The sequence below is a fragment of the Festucalex cinctus genome, chromosome 15 (genome assembly GCF_051991245.1).
Source record: "Festucalex cinctus isolate MCC-2025b chromosome 15, RoL_Fcin_1.0, whole genome shotgun sequence".
Lineage (NCBI taxonomy): Eukaryota > Metazoa > Chordata > Actinopteri > Syngnathiformes > Syngnathidae > Festucalex > Festucalex cinctus.
Window position 1 is genome coordinate 13,035,795 of NC_135425.1, and position 24,535 is coordinate 13,060,329.

At 41.8% G+C, this 24,535-nt stretch overlaps 1 protein-coding gene across 4 annotated transcripts in view; it reads left to right on the forward strand.

Annotated features, from left to right (window-relative positions):
- LOC144002021 (uncharacterized) overlaps nt 1-24,535 on the forward strand; it is a 169,925-nt gene that overhangs the window by 103,829 nt on the left and 41,561 nt on the right. For 2 of the 4 annotated variants that reach the window (XM_077496811.1, XM_077496814.1), the window contains one exon: nt 15,439-15,707. The exons of the other annotated variants lie outside the window; for them this stretch is intronic. The gene's annotated coding sequence lies outside the window, so the exon portion shown is untranslated. Of the gene's footprint in view, nt 1-15,438; nt 15,708-24,535 lie in introns of those variants that run through there. 4 annotated transcript variants of the gene reach the window in all.

The following is a 24,535-nucleotide window of genomic DNA, read 5'->3' on the forward strand; positions in this document are numbered from 1 at the left end:
TCCCCAAAATTAGAAAGTTGCTCCTCAAATGTAGTCACTGATTTGCAAAACTGCTCCGCAAAGAAAAAATACAAAACAATTTTGAGCCTTGAGCTTGAGTGCATGTGAATTCCAGCAGCCGAGACCTGTTGAGATTTTTTTTTTTTTTTTTTTTTTTTTTTTTTCTTTCAAGGCAAAAGAGCACAAACCATCTGCGCAATAATAGCTTTTATGAGTTTGTTCCCATCTCACAGAGAGCGCAGCGTTAGTCTCCTGGGTCGGGCATCACTGGCGGCGACAGCCTGATGCGGGCTGAGAGCTTGGCCGTCCCGTCTGCGCGCTCTCAGCCTCATCTGCGGGGTCCGCAGAGACCACCAGGAAGAGGCCTATCGCCAGCGCTCTGGAGCTTTAATCACTCTCCCTTCCTCTCCTTTTGCATCCTCACGGCTGCTATTCGCACTCTGCCCTGACACCATCATTTATTTATCCGCCCCCTTCTCGAGTGTTGTTTTCCATTCGCCGGCATGTTTTTTTCACGACGGCCGAGTGTCTGTGTGGGCTTGCAAGGACCCACGCGGCACCGCTGGTGATTTCTTAGACACAAAATGGACAAGGGTGCAAACATGCCCGGGAATAGAAAATAGAGAGGCAAAAAAAAAAAAAGTTGTCACGCGGCATTCGGGGACTTCTCGCTCTTCACCTGCTTTGACTTGTGTTGACCAGTGCTCAGCTATGAATAGCGGATAGACCAGTCTAAAGTGTCACCGGGGAATTTATGTAAATGTGGGTCACCGTGTTTGGCACATGCACTTGGTGATGTGACCAAGGGGGGAGGAGTTGAGTGTGTTGTGAAGAGAGCTGAGATGCAAGTTGTCTGGCAACTAGTTACAATCTAGAAGTGACAGCGGCTTTCGTTTCCACTAATGAGAACGACCTCCAGTCCTTTCGCCTTTTGTCACACACAAACACGAACACACACTATGTACGTCACTGTGGTCTCACCTGATGCACTCTGACAGACCGGTGGACAGCGATGGAATAGAATTCTTTAACACGAAAGCAAGAATAAATTGGGAAAATGTTATTTACAAAATTCTAACAATTTTTTTTGTAGTCAAAACCATTTCTTTCCCCAGTTTTTTGGGGCGGCATAACAGCTAAATGCTGATTCATCATGTTTACTTCAAAACCTGGGTTCCACTAATTGACCTGAGTTTGCAGACCTCAGAGCCCCAATGGGCTTGTATGTTGTTAGCTGGTTTAATAGCATAGCATGACATACAATTGAGTTTCACTGAGGCTGGCATAGGATCAATAGAAAAGACCATGGAGAAAAAAAAAAATACATCCTGCATTCTTTGAATTAAATTGTATTCAAATTGGCAAGAAAAAAATACAGGATTAAATAGCATGGGTCCAAAGAAGAAAGATTCTCCCTTTCTGCTGGTTTCCAGTGAAGCCGGAAGCTATTCCAACATCATCCAGGTGTTGGGGAACATGTCATGTTATTGATTCCATGCATATTTCTCCTCACCTGAGGTGTAAAAACCAATGCTGGAATGTGGTTACATGAGACAACTTTTTAAAGCTGCCTTGAGGAAGAACTTGATATTTACCAATTTTTTTTTTAACGTCAGTTTTTCAGAAAATTAATAGCTTTTTTTTTTTTAACATCCTGGTTGAAAATACTTCCTTCTGCTCCTTGGATGTGTGTTGTAGTGGGAGGAAGAGGGAGTGCATGGGTGATAAAACACGAGTACAACAAAGTTCACCTCTTCCACTGTTGGAGGTGAAAGAAGTCTTGCCAACATGTTTCTCTTGTGTATGAGTCACATCCCTGCAGCACAAACTCATGACTGGAGCTGCAGATTTGGCCAAACTAAGATTAAATTACTTTCCCCATGTTATGCTGATATTTTATTACTTCCGCCACAGAGGTTATTTTCATTGGCGTGGGTTGATCCCTTTAGTCGTTTGTGAGCAACATCCTGTCAACAGTTTTTGATATATCAACCGAGAGATTTGGGATGATTTGCAGATATTCTTCCAAAGATGTTCCCCTTTAAATCTCGTGAGAAATGGCAAGAAACGAGTCTGAGAGTGAAAATAACACACAACATTGTGGAGTGATCATATCAATCTACTTGAATGGTAATCACCATTTAAGATGTTGCATAACTGAAGATCACATATAATACTACGGCGCAAACTTCTTCACAGCAGGTGGTAATACTCATAAATGTATGTTTACTTTCCTGCTTGTGTTATGAATGTGTTGAGCAAGGTTGTGGATACATGTAAATTTGATATTATGAAACCATGACTGTGGATGGTTAGCCATTGATTGCTATGGTGTTAAAGTAATGATTTTGTTTGGTGTTGAATGTAAGAATCAAATATTGTAAAGGGAAGTCAGACTTACTAGTCTAAATATGGTATTTTGGTTAATATTGTGTTACTGGAATATGAATTAAGCTGCAAAATCCAGCAGGTTTTAACAATATCAGAAGGCAGCCATTTTGCCACTTGCTGTCGAGTGAAAATGACATCACAGTTGCTCAGGTTTGAGGGAGCAACCAAAACAGAAAACAGGTGAGCAATGATTGGTCATTGCCAGAGCCCATATTAACTGTGATGTGATCTTCAGTTGACAGCAATATGCAAAATGGCCGCTCCCTAAGATGGATAAAAATGGCTGGATTTTGCAGCATAACTCATATTCCACAAATGTAATATTAATCAGTGTCATGTTTAGACTAGTGAGATCACATATATTATTGTCAAGAAATGTTTAAGGTTGACTTCCCATTTAAAAACAGATTCTATTGGGGTTTGTATTCAGATCAAGCAGTTAATATAAAGTACTTATGGCAGCATATTAAGGGTTTTAAGAATACTGCATCAATGTGAAAATGGCATAAAAATCACAGATATCAAAATTTTCTTCGAGGTGTGGGGTGGCCAAAGAGTGACAATGGGTGGCCGTGACCACCACCGTCCATCATATAGCACCGCCCCTGCGTCCAACCACTCCTTTCGAGTAATGTCCATTATGTGAGGTCATTCTTAACATCATCAAAAAAAATGATAATTTTGATCCCTTTCACTCATTGTACACTGCCACGTCACGCTTATCTGGACTTGTACGCCCAGAATCAGACAGGTGCTCTTGGACGGTGTAGCTTTCCGCCAGCGTGAGTGATAAAACAATTTATCCAAAACAACTGTTGTATCGCAACACAAGTGCTGCCTACTGTGCGTAGATGTGTGTGTTGATGCGTGTGCAAAGTGTCTCATCTTATGTTTGGAAGGGGGCTGGGGGTTAGATTTCATCCCGATAGCGGGGGCAGCCATGGAGGAGGGCCAAACATATGTTCCGAGGGCCAGGAACAAAAGCACTGACACGTTAGCCTTTTCACGGAGATGACCTTTCCGCCGCTCCCGATCCCAGACTCGCCGCCTGCCGCTGTCCTTTTGTCTGCCAGCTCGCCCCGGGCCCAGCTCCAGCCCAGCGCTAGAATTTCTCCTCATCTCCCCAAATCTCCCTTGACTAAATGTCAGCATTACATATTTCTGCACTCACACACAGGGATTTAATTAGTACAGCACTGTCTATGCATGTGCTGTATTTTATTTATGTGTGTGCGCATGTCTGTATGTGTGTGTCTAACCTAATGAATATGCATTAGCATGAGACACTTTACTGTTAGGAGGCTTCCCCATGTGAAGTCCGAAACCTTTCGACTAAAGACTTGTGAGAAAATGAGCAAAAATGAGTGAGTGCAAGGGGGCAACTGCACAAAGAATTACACTTGTCACATCTGCTAATGTGCGAACACACCAGAAATAAAGAAATAAATACAGGTGCAAAGATGACACACGGGGTCGCATTAAATACCCGAGGCTCAGGTCATGTCCTCACAAACACGGGTATTTTTAAGAACATACCTTTTCCCCTACGTGTTTCTGCCTTTGGTCCACACGCAAACTGTGTTTTAGGTCACTGGAAATTTTGTTTGGTAGTTGAGGCGTGGAATTTTTAAGGAGGAAGAACATGTCTGATTTTTAAAACATGCTAACATCGTGAGCTAGGTAGCTGTTTTTTAAATGGTGCCAAAGTTTTGGTTAGCTGGGGTGAACCCCTTAAAAAAATCCATCCATTTTCTTAACTGCTTATTCCTCACAAGGGTCGCGGGGGTGCTGGAGCCTATCCCAGCTGGCTTTGGGCATTCGGCGGGGGGTACACCCTGAACTGGTCACCAACCAATTATAGGGCACACAGAGACGAACGACCACTCATAGTCACAAGCAAACCTAGGGACCCAATTAACCTGCCAAGCATGTCTTTGGAATGTGGGAGGAGACCGGAGTACCCCGAGAAGACCCATGCGGGCACGGGGAGAACATGCAAACTCCACCCAGGAAGGCTGAAGCCTGGACTCGATCTCACGTCCTCAGTACTGGGAGGCGGACGTGCTAACCAGTCAGCCCCCTTTAAAAGATGACATTTTTAATGGTATAAAATTGTTACAACAAAGAGGATTGGTATCTGACGTTGCAATAGCGAGCCACTTAGACCAGCTCTGCGCTTGGGCTAGCGTTCGTGCTATAGGTAATTTTGATACAGAATTATTTGTTTCATGAATGAAACATTTTGTATATATGGCCTCAACTAAAAACCCTGTTTTACTTGAGTGGACAAGTGACCATGATATTTAAAAGTGATGCTTTTCGGCTACCATGTTTTCATTTTGAAATTACAACTTTAACCAGACAGGTTAGCATTATGCCACAATTTAAAACGACAGTGTATTGCAGTTTTGGACTATCCTGAGGACTGGGCTTCCATGTTCTTATTGTTTCTCATTCCTATTTCTTGTTTATTTTGATTTGACGCCACTACCCCTGCTTCTGCAGCATGAAAAAAATAAAAAATTACAACTAAAAATCATGTTAATATAAACAGCTGTGCCGGTGGACGCGAACAAGAGGCCATTGTTTGTTTCTGTTTGCGGAAAATGTTCATTTAAATAACCACAGGCACACTCTATTGTTCTTAGCTCGAGAGGCTATTCCGTGTCTAAGGGGGCTGATGTTAATTAGGGAACAATGATTTAATAATTCACGCTTGTCTACACTGCCCACTGACACTGTTCTCAGCAGCCCGACTTGACGGCATTAAAACAAATCTGCATAAAAAAAAAATACTTCACACTCATGTGGCAATATATAACACCAGTGAAACAAAGACTTTGCTATAAACATCTAGAGGTGATGCTAACAGATATGGGGCACCACAGTATTTGATGGTGTGTGCGTGTGTTTGTGTTAGACTTAAGGGACGTCACATCACACTGTCAAGACGGGCCCTTCCTCTCGCTCGTGTACTCGGAGAGGCTGGCACTTACCCAGTCCTCCACAGGCGCACGCCGCAGACTGGTTCTGAACTGGTTCCCTTACTCGGGGCTAGCCTGGGACCAAACCCTGCGTCGCCTCTAATTAGGGGAGGCGCCCAGGCACGGGCATAACGAGCTGATGAATAATTAGAATTGGAGGAAATTGTGCAGCCAGGGTGGCAAATCTGGAGGGACAAGTGCTGAAAACAAGGCAAGCGGCATTAAGTCTACAGTCAGTCAAATCTGTGAACTTGGCCAGCGGCGTTAACACTAGGCCTGTGTGAAGAGGAATAAAGCTCCAGCGCTGGTGGCTGGCCAAGGCCATGTTCGCAGCCCCAGGGCCGATTAAAAGAAACAAATAGGAAGCGGGTGATAAATGAATCCATAAATTGCCTGTGATGAATATTAATTCTACCGCGCTGCTGTCATGTGATAGCGCTAGATCGTCTGCAAAAGGCGACAGAACGTCAGGGTTTTCTAAGGCGGGGTGTCAGAATCCAGATGAATGATTGATAGACATGTTTGGCTGCAGAAGATGCTCTCGCTTCCAGCACTCTGAGACGATGGCTGCCTCCCCATTTTGTGTAGCGGAAGTCTGATTGATAAGAGCGAGCAAACATGACTAATAACTGGGACTTATTTTGTCGGTTCCATAGCACTGTCACGTGGAAATCTGGTAAAGTGGCGTTGCTGGAAGGTACAGTCTACCCTCATTTATCCCATGTTAGACTGAATGGTAACATGAACGTAGTGGTTCACACTAGAAGGCTCAATTCCTATCAATCGGACTCCAGATCCCTGTGACCCTGATCAGGCCATTGGAAGTGTAGTGGTTCATACAGTAGAGTTGATGTTCATGGATTTAGTAAAGGCTCATTCCATGACTGGCTGTTGAACAGTTCTTGGTACTAAGTTACTTGGCATGTACTCCAGCTCCCTATGATCCTTGTCAGAATAAGTGAAGTACTGTACAAAGTGGATGGATGGCTATTAACCGTTTCTACTGCCATTAGAAGTCTAGAGCTTCACATAGCTGACATTCAAGAAGCTAGTAAGAATTCTGTTTCAAGTCATTTCCCATGAGAGGGACTGGTGACCAGTTCGGGGTATAGTCAATCTTTCATCCTAAGTTATTTGGAATAGCCTTTAGCTACCTGTGATCCGTATCAAGAAAAATAATACAGAAATGGACAAATGGTAACTCTTTGTACAAGTATTGATGTTGTAGTGCTTCACATAGCTGACACTAGCAAAGTCTCAATCCCCAATCATTTGCGATATAACCCGTGATCATGAACAGGATAAGCAGTATGGATAATGGACAGATGACAACCGTGTCTGTGGCCATTGCAAATGTAGTGGTTTACATAGCTGACTGTCATGGCACAAGCCAGAACTCAGTTCTTGGTCGGTAATTATACAACTGACAGATGACCAGTTAAGGTGCATTCTGCCTTAGTTGGTCAAGATAGACTTCAGCTTCCCTGCGGCCCTGAACAGTACCTGTGATACGTAAAAACTAGATCACTAACTATTTGTAGGACAATTACAAATGGAGTGATTAACATTGCTGGCCTTCATGTAGCTAGTACAAGAAGTCCATGCTGTTGTCCGCTGTAACAGTCTCGAGACCCAGAACAGCATAAGTGAAATTGTATCGGGTCCCAAACATGATACTGGAACTAATCTTGAATTGTGACATAATAACTGCGTGAAATACTAATTTGTGGCCACAAAATAGGTAATATGTGGGTTTGAATATTCCCATGAACGATTTGGATGTTTAGGTAAGCAAATGGATTGCAACCTTTGCTAGAAACTGCAATACATGATGCTCTCCATTATCAAGAGTATTAAATCAGCACCACCAATTTGGTAATCTATTCTAACCCGAGGTACTTTTACGGAAGGTTTAGATTCCTGAGGTGTTTAAATCTGCCCAATGCTGAATCATCGATGGACAGAGGCGACTGCAGCAACACCGTGGAAGGCAACGTTTTGATTGACACACTTGTGGTCGGATTTTCCTCTGACAAACATCCCCCTCATTAGCATGGGGGTGTGGTCAGGCTGGCGTGAGAGGTTGTTGGTTAGAGGGCGGAGGGGGTGAAAAATAGCCCTCGGGCTGGGAGCGGGCGAGTGACGAGGACGTCCGAAGGGGTGAATCCAAGGACTGTGCGCACCCCCATCCCTCCCCACAGTGACGATTCCCCTGACAGCCAAAATGGCCGCCCGGCGTTAATTAGTGCTGGCCTTCCCCAGTCACCAAGGTTGTTGAGCACCGTGGGTCATTTAACACTCTTGCCTGCTTTTGCGCTTGCGCTTTTCTCTGCCAGCTGTGCCACTTTGTCTGGCAGAGTGGAATCGCGCCGGGTGACGATGATGCCGGGGCATTAGACGTGTGACTTTCATGTTTTCACCTCATGCTCGGTGACCTGTTTGTTTTGTCATGTGCTGCCGGTACGTGCGAAAGGGGGAGGAGGCGCCGCTCGTCCAAATGACTTCAATGCTCATTTGATGCTGGGATAATGGCCGAGGTTTTCTTTCATTGGAGTTTTGCCCTTGACAACACTTCTCTCGACAGCAGTTGTCATGAAGCTGTTGAAGAGGCAGACGGATATAATAAAACGGCGCCAAGAATACATTCTGCAAAAGTGATGAAAATGCAACATTACAATAACAAAAGGCCAAGCTTTCATGTTTATAGGAGAGGATTTCAATCGGATGACTATCAGTAGAGAGAAGATGAGAGGGAACTTTAGTATGAGGTCATACAAATCAGAATGGGATGAATACACCACAGAATTGTATTTTAGGCCCAAGTTTTGTTTAAAATAGTCAAGAATGTTTGTCGACAACCGGCGCCATGGTACTTCTGGGTGACAGAATGTGATGAAAAGATAACTAAAAGAGAATTAATGCAGCAGAACCTGTAAATAGTTGAGAGAAAACAGCAAGACTTCTGGGTAACTTCTTCTAAAGGGACAAACTCAGAACCAAAACTTCATCATTGGGTTTGTGGAAGGCATTTTCTCACATTTTTACATCGTCTTTCAGTTATATAGAAACCCATAATGATTAGCCGACTAGCTAACGTCAGCTCTACTTTAAGCAGTGCTCCTGAATTCAGTCTGTTTCAGCATCGTCTGTGCGAGAGGGTGACATAGGAGTGGATTGTCCATCCCTCTCCCACATGGATAATAATTAAAAAAAAAAAAAAAAAAAAGTCACCAAAACAACTCTCAAGGTAGGCTAGGTTTATTTACAAGTGAAGGCACTATGCTAGCTTTTAGGCTACAGCTACCACGACCAAGGTTAAAGAAACTTGACTACTCTTGGTGTGTATTGAAATACACGTGAATACATTTACAGTTAAGAATGATAAAATGTTACTTAAAACATCACCTGTAGAGTTGACAAAGATTTTTTGATCACACCTGGAACAGATTTATTCAAGAATATCTCTTGTAAGAATCATTTATTCCGCTTCGGAACAAATCAGAAGTTGACCAGCGTGTCAGAGCGTCTTCCAATATTTAAATCTAATATTCCCCCCTTACATTCCTCCGCACATTTCTGCATGTATCACAATTTCCAGAGGTTTTCCCAAGAGCATTTTTTTTCCCCCCCAATAGTGGCGGTTGCATGACTTGTTTATATACAAAACATGTGGTTAAAATAATATGCTTCCGTTGTGCATTGTGAAGCAGAAAACAGGAGCAAATCATGCAACTGCAAATGTGACTCTTCTCCATTTTTTTCCAATCTTCCAACTCATTTGAACGCATCATTCTGATGTCAATATGGCCTTGGATGCTGGCGGTTACGAGGTTAAAGCTCGTTAGGTGCACCTATTAGCGCATTTAGGAGCGTTTGTATAATAAGCGTGCATCGGCGCTGACGGCTTTTAAACACAATAGTTTTTTTTTTTTTTTCTTTTTTCCAGTTTTCGTGTGGCACGTCATATCATTAGCTGCGAAAGGAGGAGCGCGCGGTGTCTCAGCATCCCTGCTCGCCGTCCCCTTTCCACATACATTAGTGTCCTCATGTCACATTTCATGTGTAGCGGAAGGGGAAACGCGTTGGTTCCCCGGCCGAATGTGGGCTAAGGGGAAAAAGCCAGGCCTTGGGCAATCAGAGCAAAAGAGAGTTGTGGCATTAATGGTGATGAGTAGTGATCACAGACTCTGGTCATTAGACTAATAGGACTGTATTCAAATTAGCCAGGGATGTTGTTCTTTTCTCCTCCCCGCCCCCTCCTCCCGTTATTGTCATGCATTGGAAAACACATATTCCAATGCAGGCTCATCGCCCTTCATTGTCTTAATAAAAGGACTAATTAAATGAGGCGTTCCTTCCTAATTAATAATTATTTTCCCCCTGTCAAGCGGAAGAATGTTTCTTTTTTTTCCCCCTCACTCCTCATTATTTGACATCTTGCGTTGTTTTGAATTGGCTTTTAATAGTGAGGATGCTCTGCAGAGGGTGATGACATCATTAGTAGTCGAAAATAACGAGACTTAATGAAATGTCAATTTAAACCCTTTAAATCTATATGGAGCACATTGGTAACTGTGAGTCTGTGTGCAATTGAATTTCAACTTGATCTACTTGCCATAGTTTGTTGTACAATATTGGGCTATTAAGTATCTTTTGGCGGATTTTCTCTCTCTGCCACGTCTTATGATTATAATTGTTGCATTATAGCTTTTTCTTCCAATGACATTATTATGGGCTATGAATTCATCGGTCATAATGCTTCATACACTCTTTCCCAAAGGCCATGACCCAATTATTCATATATAAAAAAAATATATACAAAGTGGCCTCAGGAGAGCCAAATTCAAATCACATTGAAAAATCTGTTTTCTGATAAATTGCATTCCTCCTTCATCTGTGATAAGAGGCTAAGCAATTTATTTCATTTAAATTACTGACCCTATAAAAACTTTAGCACCGCTGTGACATTGACATCTCACAAGACTGAAAGGCCTTTTTAGCTAAATAAAGTAGAATGCACTATTATTTTAGCCAATTGTAAACTACCCCAATAACATTGGGGAACAATTTTTTAAAAACAATCTGTTGGGTTAGATTATGATGACTAAAATTGGGAGACAGATCCCAAAATTGCAGTCATTTTTTTTTCTCAACAGTATACCCCTCTAGGTAAGCAAAATTCCACAGATTAGCTGTAGTAAGACTGTAGTAAGAATACATTACGATTACGATTGGAGTCTTTTAAAGCTACTTGTTTGTGCATTGACAATTTAAGTTTAGTTTATTTAGAGTTGGGATTAAGTGCTGGCTTTTATTTAGCCATACCGTTGTAAATTCCATTGCGTTTTATGCATTTTATTTTTTTTTATCTTAGTGTTTTATTTACATACACAAACAATTATTTCATATTTTAAGAAAAGGAGGATCCTATGGGTCAAAAATTTGACCTGGAAAGAAACCTGAGATTGGTTTTGGATTCTGCGCCCAAAAATTTGTTAAAAACAGCCCTCAGACCTAACTCAAGAAAAAATGTTTTCCAGTGTATACTATTATACAATAATTTCTATTTAATACAGATTTAGTATTTGATCTCATTATTATTTAATTTTGCAGTAGACAGAAAAAAAACTTTTATTAATTGACAAACCATGATCAATAGTTGTTACACAAATTCACACAAAGCCTTGTCTATTAACTTATTGTTTCAAACCTCTATTGAGCCAAAACAAAAATGCCACAAAATGTCTCAAACTATTCACAATTTTGCTTCCTTAGTCTAAAATCTGGGTCTGTTTAGTTGAACATATAGTTGATAAGCTTGCAGGAAAGTCACAACTTATTCTGTTATATGAATGGCAACAGGTAGATGGACAGATATTAAAGCTTTTAGAGGTCATTCAGTCAATGGCAGTGAATGAGTTAAATGAATAAAAACAGATTTGTGTTAAACAAATACATTTTGGACCATGTAAGTCAAATTGGATGTTTTATGTGATAATGCCTCATTGTTGGGAATCAATGTATTACTAACAAACCCCTAAATTGCTTAGCGACATTTCTACTCTGGATACCACAGCAGGTTTCTTTTTCAACAGTGATCCAGAAAGTTCATCTTTCAAACACAGTCCCTCTCAACACACAGAGACAACATTTGAGAAGTGACGGTTATCCTCTGTGCAATGCCATCAGGTCGTGTTAGGTCTTGGAATGCCACACGCAGCTCTAGTTACTGCAGGTAAAAGCAGCATAAAGGTCTCGGCGGTCCGCCCGTGTTTGCGTTGAGCTCGGCGTACGCGTGCCGTGATGACGGCCGACAGGACCGGGAGCGCCGGTGTTGATCAACGTGCCGGCGCTCCCGGCGTCTCCTCGCCCAATTCTGCCCAACCTTCAAAGACTCGGACCCGCTCGGGCGGCGCTTGGGGCCCTGGTGTGATTTTACGGGCTGACAGTGACCCTGCCAGGGATGGGCTAGTACTCTGGTGCTCTCTGGAAATGTCCACAGGGTGTTGGATGTGAAGAGATGAAGGGAAGGGGCGGGGGCTACTTGCTGGGGGTTAGTTGATATTGTGCCTCGTTCATCCATGTGGTGACCTTGCAGGCCACTTTGCCCACTGGGGAGCACGAGGGAAGGGGAAGTGGAGGGTCACGATCCCTGCGGTGCACGTGTTGGACACAGATGCTAACGCGGCCTGACGAGGGTCTATTGGAAACATATTCTCCGGGCCCTCGCCACTTTAGCCGCGTTCTTTCCCCCTTTTTTCCTCTTTCTCTGTTTTTCCCCCCCTCTCTGACCTGATGGAGCCGAGCAGCGATCGCTGACCTTTTCCCTGACACTGAATTGTTCTGCCCAGCACCATAGGATCACTGTTTACGCACCCCGGGCGAGATCCTCGGGGGGGAAAGCACGCTGCCTACACCGCATAAGCACAGCCACACACACACATGAATTTGCTCCAATCTCTCTTTTATTCTGTGTAAGTCCTTTGTTTCTGCAAATTGTTATTATGCAAGGTTGCCCAGGAAACGACTGTGCAGAAATGTCTGACTACATTATCAACAATGTCTTATTGTGGTCAAGCTAAGGCAAAATCGTTATATTTTCTCTGTCTGGGACTTGAATTTTCTGATCTTCGTCTCGCTAGGTTACTACGTTGCAAGTTGTTTGGAACTCGCGTTTTCACCAAAAGCCAAGTTTGAATATGTTAGCACTTTTGTTTGTTTGCTCCATAATGCTCGCGGCGCTCAAAGGGTCTTTCGTGGAAGTGGGCGCTTGAAGAGGAGCGTGCGTGATGCTCCGAGCGCCTCACTGCCGTCCTGTAATCTCCCATCTGGAACGTGTAAATCATGACTCTGTATACGCTCAACTCTGCAGCCCTGACAGATTTATACAGCACGAGCTGGTGTTTCTTAGGCTCTAGAGGCAAAGAAAATGTAAACTTTTTGAAACAGTTTATCACGGTGACTCGCTTGGTTTCAAAGGTTCGGGATCATAAACACTTTGGGTGAGAAGTCGTGTTTGTTTTCCAGGGTTTTGAGATCCATCCTTTACATCTGTAACCGTCTCCAACATTTTTTAGGCACTTTATCGTGTCCGGTAAAAATGATTTTGAGATCAAGGTAAGATTTTTGTTGTTGTTTTGCTTTAGCTTGTGCATATTTGAGATGCGAGCGCTGTATGGTGGCAATGAAATCCAACCAGTGAACGATTCAAAAGAAAATTGGCAACGATTTGCAACGTGTCACTGACATTTTAAAATGTTTAAGCAATTGATGGCAAGAAGGAATAAGCTATTAGAATGTGTGCTGGTTTTAGTTGGCATGGTTCGGTAGTGCCTACTTTAGGGAATGAGATGGAAGAGGTAGTAACCCGGATGTGAAGGGTGCGGAAGGATTTTGCCCGCCCTTAGGCCTTTTTCCACCGCCGGAACTTTTGGAGAACTTTTCAGTTTACCTTGGTAAAATTTAGTTTGCTCGTTTTTCCACCAACAACAATTACCAGGGTAATTAAATTCTGCAGCAGGGTCTTGCTGAGCCAGGCAGGAACTTTGAGGGGGCGGGCTACAATGGCCACGGCTGATTGGTCAAATTTGGGGGCGCTGTTTTTACATCAGCTGGACTCAATCACACTCATTTGAATTAATTACCGAGAACTCGAAGACGCTGTGGAAACACAATTCTAAATTCCCTGATGAACTTTTACAACCAAGAACTCCCTTTACCCAGAACTCAAAGTTCCTGGGCTTGTTGGTGGAAAAACGCCTCTTATCAGCCCTTCGCCACGTTTGAGGTCGGCCACTTTAAACGGCGCTCGAGTCGTGTTCTGCGTCAGATTCGTGGCGGCAGGGGAGCTGACATCGAACACGAAGGTTAAGTGACAGGCGGGGCACAATAAGGTCAGCTTCGGAGTGTCGCCCTTCCAGACCTCTCAGGAACAGAGCGGCAGGAAAAGGCCCAGTCAACTGCTTGCAGATGTTTCTGGACGCATGCTTCACCGGAAAACACGAGGCAGGCGCCGCTCTCTGATGGTACCGCCGGTCACTTCTAATCTGCATCTGGCTGACAAGGGAGACATGCAACACTCCAGTCAGGACTCACGCGCGCGTGTGTGTGTAATCTCAGCCACCCGACTCGATTGGACCTTGACAGGATATTTTGACTAATCTTCTGATAGCTGGCATCTTTGCTTGAGCTTGAGGAGTTCATGCACCAAGGGAGGCCATAAACATCCTCAGCCATCAACTTAGATTTGTTTCAATTGTGTATACCTTTTATTTGGAGTATAGTGTTAAATTTCTCTGATAATTTGCAGAAAACTGACGTTTTGGGGGATTATTTGTTCAACTACCTTATACAGTAAACTGTTTTTAATTGCTTATATAAACAGTTTAAATTCGTAGATATACTTTTTGCCACTCTCAGTTGAAGTTTCACGTCAAACTAAACAAAACAGAGGTTTTGTATTTAAAACAAATACATCATTTTGCATGTCAGCTAGCTTAATGCTAACATGCAAAGGAAAATACCATCAAAGAGCTAATGAATAGCATCAATGTGGCGGCATTATAACACAATTGGGTATGTTGCAGAAAAACTTTGGCAGACAACATAGCAACACTGACCGTCATATTTTCTTTATCCTTTGATAAACATGCAGCTTACTTGATCACTTAGTTGTGAAACTCTTCTTTGTTTGCCCTATGAACCCGTATCTCACTGAGCGGCAAAGGCTTGCGTGGTGTGCACGTAGCCGATGTTGTTTTTCCGGGTTCATTTAAGTTTGCAAAAGCTTGCAAAGATTGTCACCATACATTTGCAAACAGTTTTAATGGTTGCAAACAATTTTTCTTCTCGCATTTTTAACATGTTCAAAGTATGTTGAACTTTAAAAATCCTAATGTAGCTTTTTAGAATTAGCTCCATTTAATAGGTAGAAATTGTAAACATTGCGACATGAATGCAAGCACACTTTTCCTACATGTTGATGTTGCTATATTAAATATTCTCACCACAATTCTGGACTTTGAAAACATTCCACACTTTTATGCTACTTTCACAAACGAGTAAATGTAAAGAGGAGCCCAGATATTAAATGAGATTCCATCAGTAATGACTTAACTATCTTCACGGCAAACTCAATTGGAGAGCAGCCTGCGTGTGTCTCATTTGTGTTATTATATTTACTAATAAGCACAGGAGATGGCCCCATTTGCTGTCTCTAATGTCTCAATGCAATTTAAGGCTTTTTAAAGACTTGCGGAAGTCAACTTTTTGCACAGTACACCATGGACCACTTAGACTCTGTGATTAACATTCAGTTTCGCCATAAAATACGCATTTTTTATTAGTGAGAAGAAAGAAAAAAATCACATTCATGTAATAAATAAAGCAAGGGAAACTACAGAAGTAGACATTAGAGTGATCACCCGCCTCACAAGAACAGACCTCAAACGCGTTTTTTTTTTTCCCCCTATCCTGCCATGTTGCGACCTTTTGCGGCTTATTATGGTCTGCCATTCAACAGCCCCAAAAGCTACGTCATCAACTTGTTTGTTGCCCCCTTCAGACGTGTGCGAGGTGATCATGAAGGAGCCAAACGGCGACAAGGCGAGTGATGCAAGTGTTTGTGAAAGGAGGAGGAAGGCTGATTGTGCTGCCTTTGCTATCTGTGTACACACATGCAAAATTACACACACCCACTTAGTAGATGGTGTACTAGTCAACAGAGACACGCAGCTCCTCCACACCTTCTTGGAGAACTTTAGACCATAAAGAAGTCCAAGAAAGCCATAAAAATGTCATTTATGCTAGGTGTGTGTTTGTGTACAAAGTAGTATTGGGGCCACACCAAAAAGGAGAAAAAAAAAATCTAAAATGGTGGGAATGTTACAAGAATCTTTAGTATAGTCAGAAAGTGCTATTGTAATATTGGTTATTAGCACACAAACAAAGGCTGCTACTGTCTATTGCTCAATAATTATTATATTAAAATCCAGTGTCACGTTACTACGATTTCATGAAGACTTGATGATTTTTTTTCATGTCAAAATATGACTTTGTTCATGTAATACTTTATTCTCCGTCATATTTTATCATTCCTAACATATGGTTTCGTTCTCATAAATCTTTACTCTGTTACATTATTGGGTTTTCTAATGGAAATACGAATTTCTGTGACTTAATATCATAATTTGTGACTTTATATTCATATCCTTAAGACATTACTACCTTATTTAGTCGTTATATTTCAACAATTTTTGTGACCTTTTGTCTCACGTTTAGTTCTTCTTACAATTGGTTTTCCTAACTTATATATATTTATTTATTAATATATTTTCACTTTACAGTATAAAAGTTTGTCCTACTTTTCATACATTGACTTTATTCTTCCAACACTTTGACTTCATTCTTGATTGTATTTGGATCGTGTTTTTGTATAACTTCCTCAGCCTATTAGTGCAATTGCCTAAGTTATTTTAAACTAATAATATTAATATCCAGGTCGTGGTAATCTACAAACTGTTTGTTTGTTGAACTCGCGTTTTCCCAAAAATGTTCAAATATGACTTAGCAACTATGCTATTGAAACTAACGACTTTGTCATGTCTTTTTTTCTTATAATACTTATTCTTGTTACATTGTTTTTTTTTCTCATAAAAAATATGAATTTCAGTTAACCTCACCTCTTAACATTTCTTGTAATGTGATTTTGGCTTTACTCTTTTAATAAGCCTTTTATTGCAACTTTTTTCTTGTGAAACAACACTGACTTTTTTTCATTCTTTTCTGTGCTGCTCCAACACATCTCAAACCAAAAATGTGCAGAAAAAGGGAATATCTTTCAATATGTTCATTCCCGCTGTCATCGTCTCAATTTTTTCCGCCATTCCAAGTCTTGTTTTCGTCTGATTGTGTGCACCTATTGATTGACAAGTGGCTCCAGAGCCACTCAGGCCTCTTAAAATACCAGGCCGGGGCTTCGGGTTTCAGGCCCCGGCCTCGGGCCCCACTATTGTCTACGTCTGGAAGGCTGGCTCCATCCCGGGCCGGCCCAGCCCAGTCAGCCCCCCATTCGGCCCGCCTGCTTTTATGTGAGCCCCTGCCTGCCCGCCTGCCTGCTAACCAGCCTGCCCGCTCTCGGTGGAGCTGACAGGGTGTCGACACTGACAAGAACATGGCAGTCAAGAAGAGAGACAGGTAGACGGCACACGAGCCCAGGCGCCTCGGATGGCAGCCCATCTCAAGGGTCTTGCCTTTCTAGTGCTCCTCACTCATCTTTTTGTCCCCTTCGGTGTTGGCATTCTCTTCCCGCCCCGCCGCAGATTCACAAGTTCCCCGGCTGGGGGGTCGTTTACTGACACGGCGCTAGCTGTCACTCATAGCGCGTGAATGGGCCGGGGCTCACGTTTCCCGCCGCTTGAATGGTGCATGCAATCGAATCTCCTGAACCTTCCACTAATTTCATGCAATGGATGCTCTGCGGTTACGCTGCTCGCTTTGTGTCGGGGAATTATGTACAGGTCGGTTTTTATGATGGTGGCCATACCGCCGCGATCGCACCCTCGCGCCTCTTCCATGGTTGAGGCTTAGCGGCGCTTCTTGTCCGCCCTACCTGACATTTTAATCAGGTTGAGTTGTTGCACTGCCACATCCCCTCAGCCCAAGAGTCTCATCCGGAGAATTCATGTAATGAAATTTGCCCTAAATCACGGACATCAGGCCGGAGGTCCAAAAGGTTAAGAGGAGAGTCGGGTCAGGTCCCATATAAAGCTCCCTGGGCAGAATTAAAAGGGAAAGGCTCCCTTTGTCCAAGCGACCACACGGGTCAAGCAGGTCAGGAGGTCAGTGTCAGAGGGTGGAAAGGTGGTGGTGGGGGGGCGTTACTTTGGTCCTCCACCCTCAAACTAAACAATCCAACAGCTACTTTCCGAAATCCAAATCGCCTGCTGAAAAATTGGATAATAGCGCCATCTCCTCATCAAACTTTTTACAACATAGTACCACCTCAAAAGAATACTTGGAGTACCACCAGGTCTAAGTGTTTGGGCAGTCGGAGAGCAGAGAGAGAGATGCAAACCCCTACACACACACACATTATATATATATATATATATATATATATATATATATATATATATATATATATATATATAATCGAAGGAAGACACGTTACAAGAACCTGTGACATGACATCATTGTTAGCGACGCATGAGGGCAGATGACACGGGGGTTGGGGGGAGTGGGGGGGTTGAGATGTTTGGAGGGGCCCAAATTAGATTCACGTCAAACCCCCTGCTCATTGATAAAGATGACAGATGCTCGCACGGGGCCCGGCGCGCCAGAGTCAGACGTTAACGCGGTTAACTGTTATTTGCTAGCAGTGCTATTACTCTAAATGGCATTACGGCGGGATGGGTGGCTGCAAGACGCGCCGGCGAGCCGGCTGGGTGTGTGCTCGCCTGCGTGTTTTATGGCTCAACTCGGAGACGCTCTTTTTAAATATTGAATGAAAATGGAGGCTGATTGAGACGAATGGGTGTTGATGCTTGATGTCCCAATTGGGACAAAGATCCTAAGAGATGCTAATGATGGGTAAACCTAACTGTATAATTTGCTAGCATGGGCAGTCCTGTGTCTTTCTTCCATTAAGTGGTTCTGTACAGTTTAGCCTGGAATGATAAGCCCTCCTTTGCCTTGAGTTTCCCCTTTGACAATACTGTAGTTGGGGTAGGAAGTAACAAAGTACTTTGTTACTTGAAGTAGATTTTTCAGATATCTGTGATTTACTTGAGTTTATTTTTAATAACTCTAGTTCCATCATTTGCAAACAGATAGATGTACTTAATACACCTTACTTTTTCAAAGTAAGCTCTCTACTTATTTTTTCAACCTCCATACATAAAAAAAAAAAAAAAAAAAAAGTCTCAACTGATTAATTGGCAAGCTGATTTAATCGGGTGATATTAGCTCTTTTAAAATCGGCAGGGTTTTTTGTTTGTCCATTAGCACATTTCAATTCAAGATAAATATGACATTCAACATCCCGCCAAAACAAAATGGCAAAAAAGTGGCCTATTATTCTCTGTTTTAGTAAAAAAAAAAAAAAAAGAAAATAAAGAAAAATAAACTCTAATATAAAACTATTAATCTGTTCCTCATGTAATGCATATTTTTATAGTTGTGTTAACGGACCTCCAAAAAAAAAAGTGTTTATTACATATTTTTCAATTAATCGGATGATTAATCACTTATTGGAATTTTATTCTGTGGAATATCGAAAATGCGTTGTTAAAAGCTCCTTGCAATTGTTCTTGTTTTGTGTTTGTGTGTTTGATGGTTTGTCTTGTTCAATAAACGACACATCGGCAAATGTGGCTCTCCTTGCCCACATGTCAGGGCATTACAGGATCTGAATTGCACTATTTTCTTTTTTCATGTCACTGTAGCTCGTTCGTAACGAATGTTTTGCCTCGCATCACAAAGCAAAAAATCGTTTAACTGAAACAATGTTGTTACCCACCTAAAAAGTTTTGTTGTTTTTTTTTTCTCCAGAAAGCACGAAAAACGAAACCAAATACTGATTATATTACAAAACACTATGATATTTTCCTGGTCATATATGGAGCCTCTCGCATTTTAAAAATGCATTATGATGTTAAAAGCCAATTTGTGTGTCACCCTCTTTCCTTCGATGCCCTAGACAACATTTGACAAGATGCACGCAATAAAGTGCTGCACCAAAGGTAAGTCTCTCAATCCACTTTAACGAGCTCGGGAACATTGAATACATGTGAAAGTGTGCGTCGCTGATAGCAATCCTCGGACCAACAAGAGAATCAATCAGATAGAGTAGCTTGCGTCTGGTCTCATGTCTTCGGGGTAGATCCAGAGATGTCTGCCATGTTTACGTGGAGTGACCCTCATTCTTCTTGTCCATCCCAAGGGCCCTCCTCCTCTCTCTCTTTCTGCCGCTCTCTATCTCGATCTACCTCAGTGTCTCGGCCTCGCTCCCTTATCAGACTGTCTCCGCTTGTTGACCCTACCGGAGTTGGTTAGTCATCCTCTCCAGGCGTCACTAAGGCAATTTCAGGCATGACAGTAAATCAGCTGACAGGCTCCGCTATCAGTAACTGACACATTCAACATCTAAAGCAAAGTTTAATGGCGAGCTATAAACATTTATGGCTGTGTTTTTTTTGTTTTTTTTTACTTGGTGCAACTCTTTGCCGGAGTATCTCTTTGGAACTAGTTCAGTCTCCTCTTATCACACATGCACGATGTCAGAGTTACGGAGACAAAACAAGCTGCCGGCACCCACGCAACCTGTTTGTTAAGATCGGAGTCATTCCGCCAAAAGCATTGATGTATTTATACTTCTCCTCTGATTGGACTGTTGAATGACTGTGGGTCAAAAGGAGCTGATAAGGCCGTCGAAAGGTGTGAAAACAGTGCTTGGAATAACAAGACACAAGGTCGGGTTTGTTCCGAGTAAGAGGAATATAATAAAATAATCTGCGGGACCTGTTTTTACAGCACTCCCACTTTGTAAACACTTTAATCAGATAAGCGTCCAAGGAAAAAATGTTGAGTGGTGTGGACTCCCCAAGCATCGCCACTATTTAGCCGAGCTGTCAAAGTGGGCGTCTGACCCGCAAACTATTTATCAGCCTCTGGGAGATTCGTACAAGCTGAAAATTGCACTAAAGTACAAACAAATATCAGACAAAGTTATTGTATTGTCAGCTGCGCAAGCGTCGGGCTGCTGTAGTAGGACGTCTTGACTTGAAATAACTTTTGGGGGAGTGGTTAAAATTGTCCAAACTTTGAAACCTCATGTTCAAACCACAAAAAAGCTAGTTTCAAATACATCACTTCACCTACAGCCACAAGAATTATACAACAGCCCTCGTCAAAGTCTTTTAGAGCCGTATGCTAAACCTAAAGGCCTCGATACACCAATCCGACGTCGGCCAAATGTGACCAGACGTAGAAAAATGACGTAAATACACACCGCACAGACCCCAACTATGACGTACCTTCAGCGCATGCGCAAGAAGTAATTCTCCTCCATACCATCGGCGGCGGTAGTCATTATTCCTAAAGGCAACCGGAAACCTCTTTACGGGGCGGTATATAAAACGTGAACAATGCATACCGGTTACTTTTTCTCTCATGATGTCCTGCCACCTGAATGAAACCCACTGGCTTTTTGCACAGTATTGTATGTAAAAGTAAATCCTACCTGCTATATCCAGTCACGTCCCCATGACACGCCCAAGTTTGGCTCTCAAAACTTTATCGGCAAACCTTTGAACGGTAACGTTCAAATGCGGCGGGTACAGCAGGGTGACGATGCGCAAAATGAACGGGGAAAAAAAAAAAATGGTCCAGACGTTCCATCAGTACTGGTTATCCGTGTTCGTCACTTCTTTGTCTTGCCCCTTGCGCTGATTCGCTGACTAACAGCCAATCACAGTGATCAAATGCCCCGACGCCAATTCAACATGTCGACTTTGCTTGAAACGCCACCCAAGACCTATTCCAACTCGAACCGACTTTAGGACAGTAATTTATACACTGATCAGACGGCGCACGCCGTCAACCCAACGCTGTCCGACTCCCGACATCGGATTGCTGTATCTCGGCCTTAACAGGAAGTCCGTCATTTTGAATTCAAATTGGATTTTTGCGCCATTTTTGTTGATCGTCCGATCACCTTGAGACCTCGATTGTTTCATCTAAAGACGTTAAAGATAAAAAGTTACTGAAAACGTTTTATTTCGTTGAACGCTGTTGCCGTGGTGATGCACTGTTTGCAAATAAAATTATGCTGTTTTTTGTGGGTCAAAACTAGGCGAATACTCATGAATGTTTGCACACACAAGACCTGGCAAAAACATTACAGTTTAGATGCTTCTTGTCATATGTGAGCTTTCCTGTATTCATCCAACTGTCCGCTGGATTATGTTGACGTGACTGAATAAAGATCATCAAAACAAGAAAGCTAATCCCGTCCTAAAACTTCATCACAGTTCTGCGCTACACAAGTCATCTTCAACCATGATGACAAAATAAGTTTTATCTTAAAGTGTGCGTTAAAATCACTTTTCCCATCAGCACTTTGTCTGCACTCATACAATGGCCAGTACAGTTTGCCGTCCCCGCGCGGCGCACAAAAAGTTCCCTGGCAGAGCAAAACAAAATCGCTGAACAATGCAACAAAGGAGTTCGCCGAGCATCCCGGATCGCGAGTGGCGGCGGCGCGGCGCAGATATGACAACGTGGGTTTAATTAGAGCATCAACACCAGCATGCGGCAGCGGCCGGCTGATAAGGAGAGCAGACAGATGACAGGAGGTGTGTGAGGCCGCTTGGAGACAGTCTTATCTCGGGACGGGGAAAGACTGCAGCCGCCCTGGCTTCCTCACGCAATGGAGGGAGGAGTGGAGAAGGAGGATGTGTGTGCGTCTGGAGCGGGGGTGTATATGTGATAGGCTTGTTACCTGTGAGTCAGCCGTGCTTTGCTTCCGGGATGACTGGCACGTGTCATGTACGGGGCAAAGGCTGCCGTCGATACCTTCAATGCCTCAGTGCCACCTTGTGTTCTCTCGTTAGCTTGATTTTGGTGAACGGCCAAAAGGATGACCTAGTTAGTGGACACTTCGTGAGGTACACCTGCACCGGTTAAATAAGGGGACCAAACTACAGTCGTCTTTTAACTAGGGCACAACCAGTATGGATTTTCTTTAGGCTAATGTTGATTCCAATATATGGCAGAAAAAAATTCTGATAACTAATTAATCAACCGATTAATTTCACAAAGTATATATGAATTGTAACCTCAATGCTTACAACTTTAAAGTTATGAGTTACAGGCAGAACATTTTAAGTGTTGTAAAATATTTAGCCCTTTAGTATGTGTTTACATTTACAACAGAGAGGAAAAACTGGCCTACTTTGCAGATATTTTTGAGTTGGGAATGGCATTATCTTTGTCTTATCTTAAATTAGAATATTGTGATAAAAGTCCTTTATTTACTGTAATGCAAATAAATAAGCAAAAATGCCATACATTCTGGATTCATTACAAATCAACTGAAATATTGCAAGCCTTTTATTGTTTTAATATTGCTGATTATGGCATTTTGTTTTACTTGTTCTGAGGAAATATTCAAATGTTTTGATAGATGAGATATTTGTGTTTTATTAAGCTGTAAGCCATAATCAGCAATATTAAAATAATAAAAGGCTATATTATATATATATTTCAGTTGATTGCTAATGAATCCAGAATGTATGACATTTGTTTTTTTAATTGCATTACAAAAAATAAAGAACTTTATCACAATATTCTAATTTTCTGAGACAGTCATGTATATTAATGTGTAAAAAAAAAAAATCGTGGGTGGGGAAATGCTATTTTTTTGCCCATTTTGAAAAAACTATGACCGATTAATGGGTCTGGACCTGTTTTTAACATTTAACAGCTGGCCCTACAGTTCAGTTGCAGATATTCAGAAGCGACATGGTGAATACACTTCAATGACATAAGGTACTAAGTCAGAATGATGCTTCAGATACCCGAAATAAGTGGATTGGAAAAATGTGGTTGCAGATATCTTTGTATGTTTTGACAAGGTAAAACTGAATTACAAAAAAAAATAAAAAATGCAACACATAATTTTATAGATGTGGAACCTATCACCAGCTATATGCTGAAAAACTCGCCTATTTGCAGTTTTTGTGGTCTTTCTAAAAATAGCCACAAGATGCTGCTGTAAAAGCCTTCTAAATAGGAAAGTAGTAGTGTGATTATCCGATAATTGCAGATTTTCATGCTAAAAATCACATTTTTCTGATGCATTTTATGCTTGCAAATAATTTCTTGTGTCCAAAAACTTTTGTTTTTTGTTTTAAAGTTGAGGTATTTGAAGGCCCAAACTATAAAACAACAAATGTATTTATTTATTTATTTATTTATTTATTATGCCATCATAAATGATATACGCACAGCATTTTCTATATTGTTTTTTTTGCTCTCATTGTAGGGGGAGGATTATAGCACTCAATATATATATATATATATATATATATATATATATATATATATATATATATATATATATATATATACATATATCAGATTCTTATCTATTGTAAGTTGGTCTAGAATGTATAGTAACTGTAGTGATAACAAGTATCACTACAGTAAAAGGAAGTATGCTGAAGTGATATTTCACCGAAGCTACAAGTTGTATGTAATGTTATAAGATGATTTTGAAATAATATTCAATTATTTTGTGATCAATTTGTATTATAGTCACAGCAATTAATATTGTCAATTATTCGGAGGTCCATGTCTTTCACGAGTATTCGAAAGAGCTGATATCCGGCACATTCCACGCAACTGCAACTGTACCTAATAAGTGTTTGTTTCAAAAAGTAACGCTGACTTCAACATGGCTGAAGTGTTCGGACCAGACTTTAGAGTGGAAAGTCGGCGACGGTGTTTTTCATGTGCTGTGAAAGGAAAGCATCAAACGAAGCGTGGGCAGATGGATGACCGTCTATTTGTGTTTGTGTATGCTGACGTTTATGGGGGATATTAAGTCACTGAGGGAGATGTCCATAAAACAAAACAAAACAAAAAAAATCCATATAGCC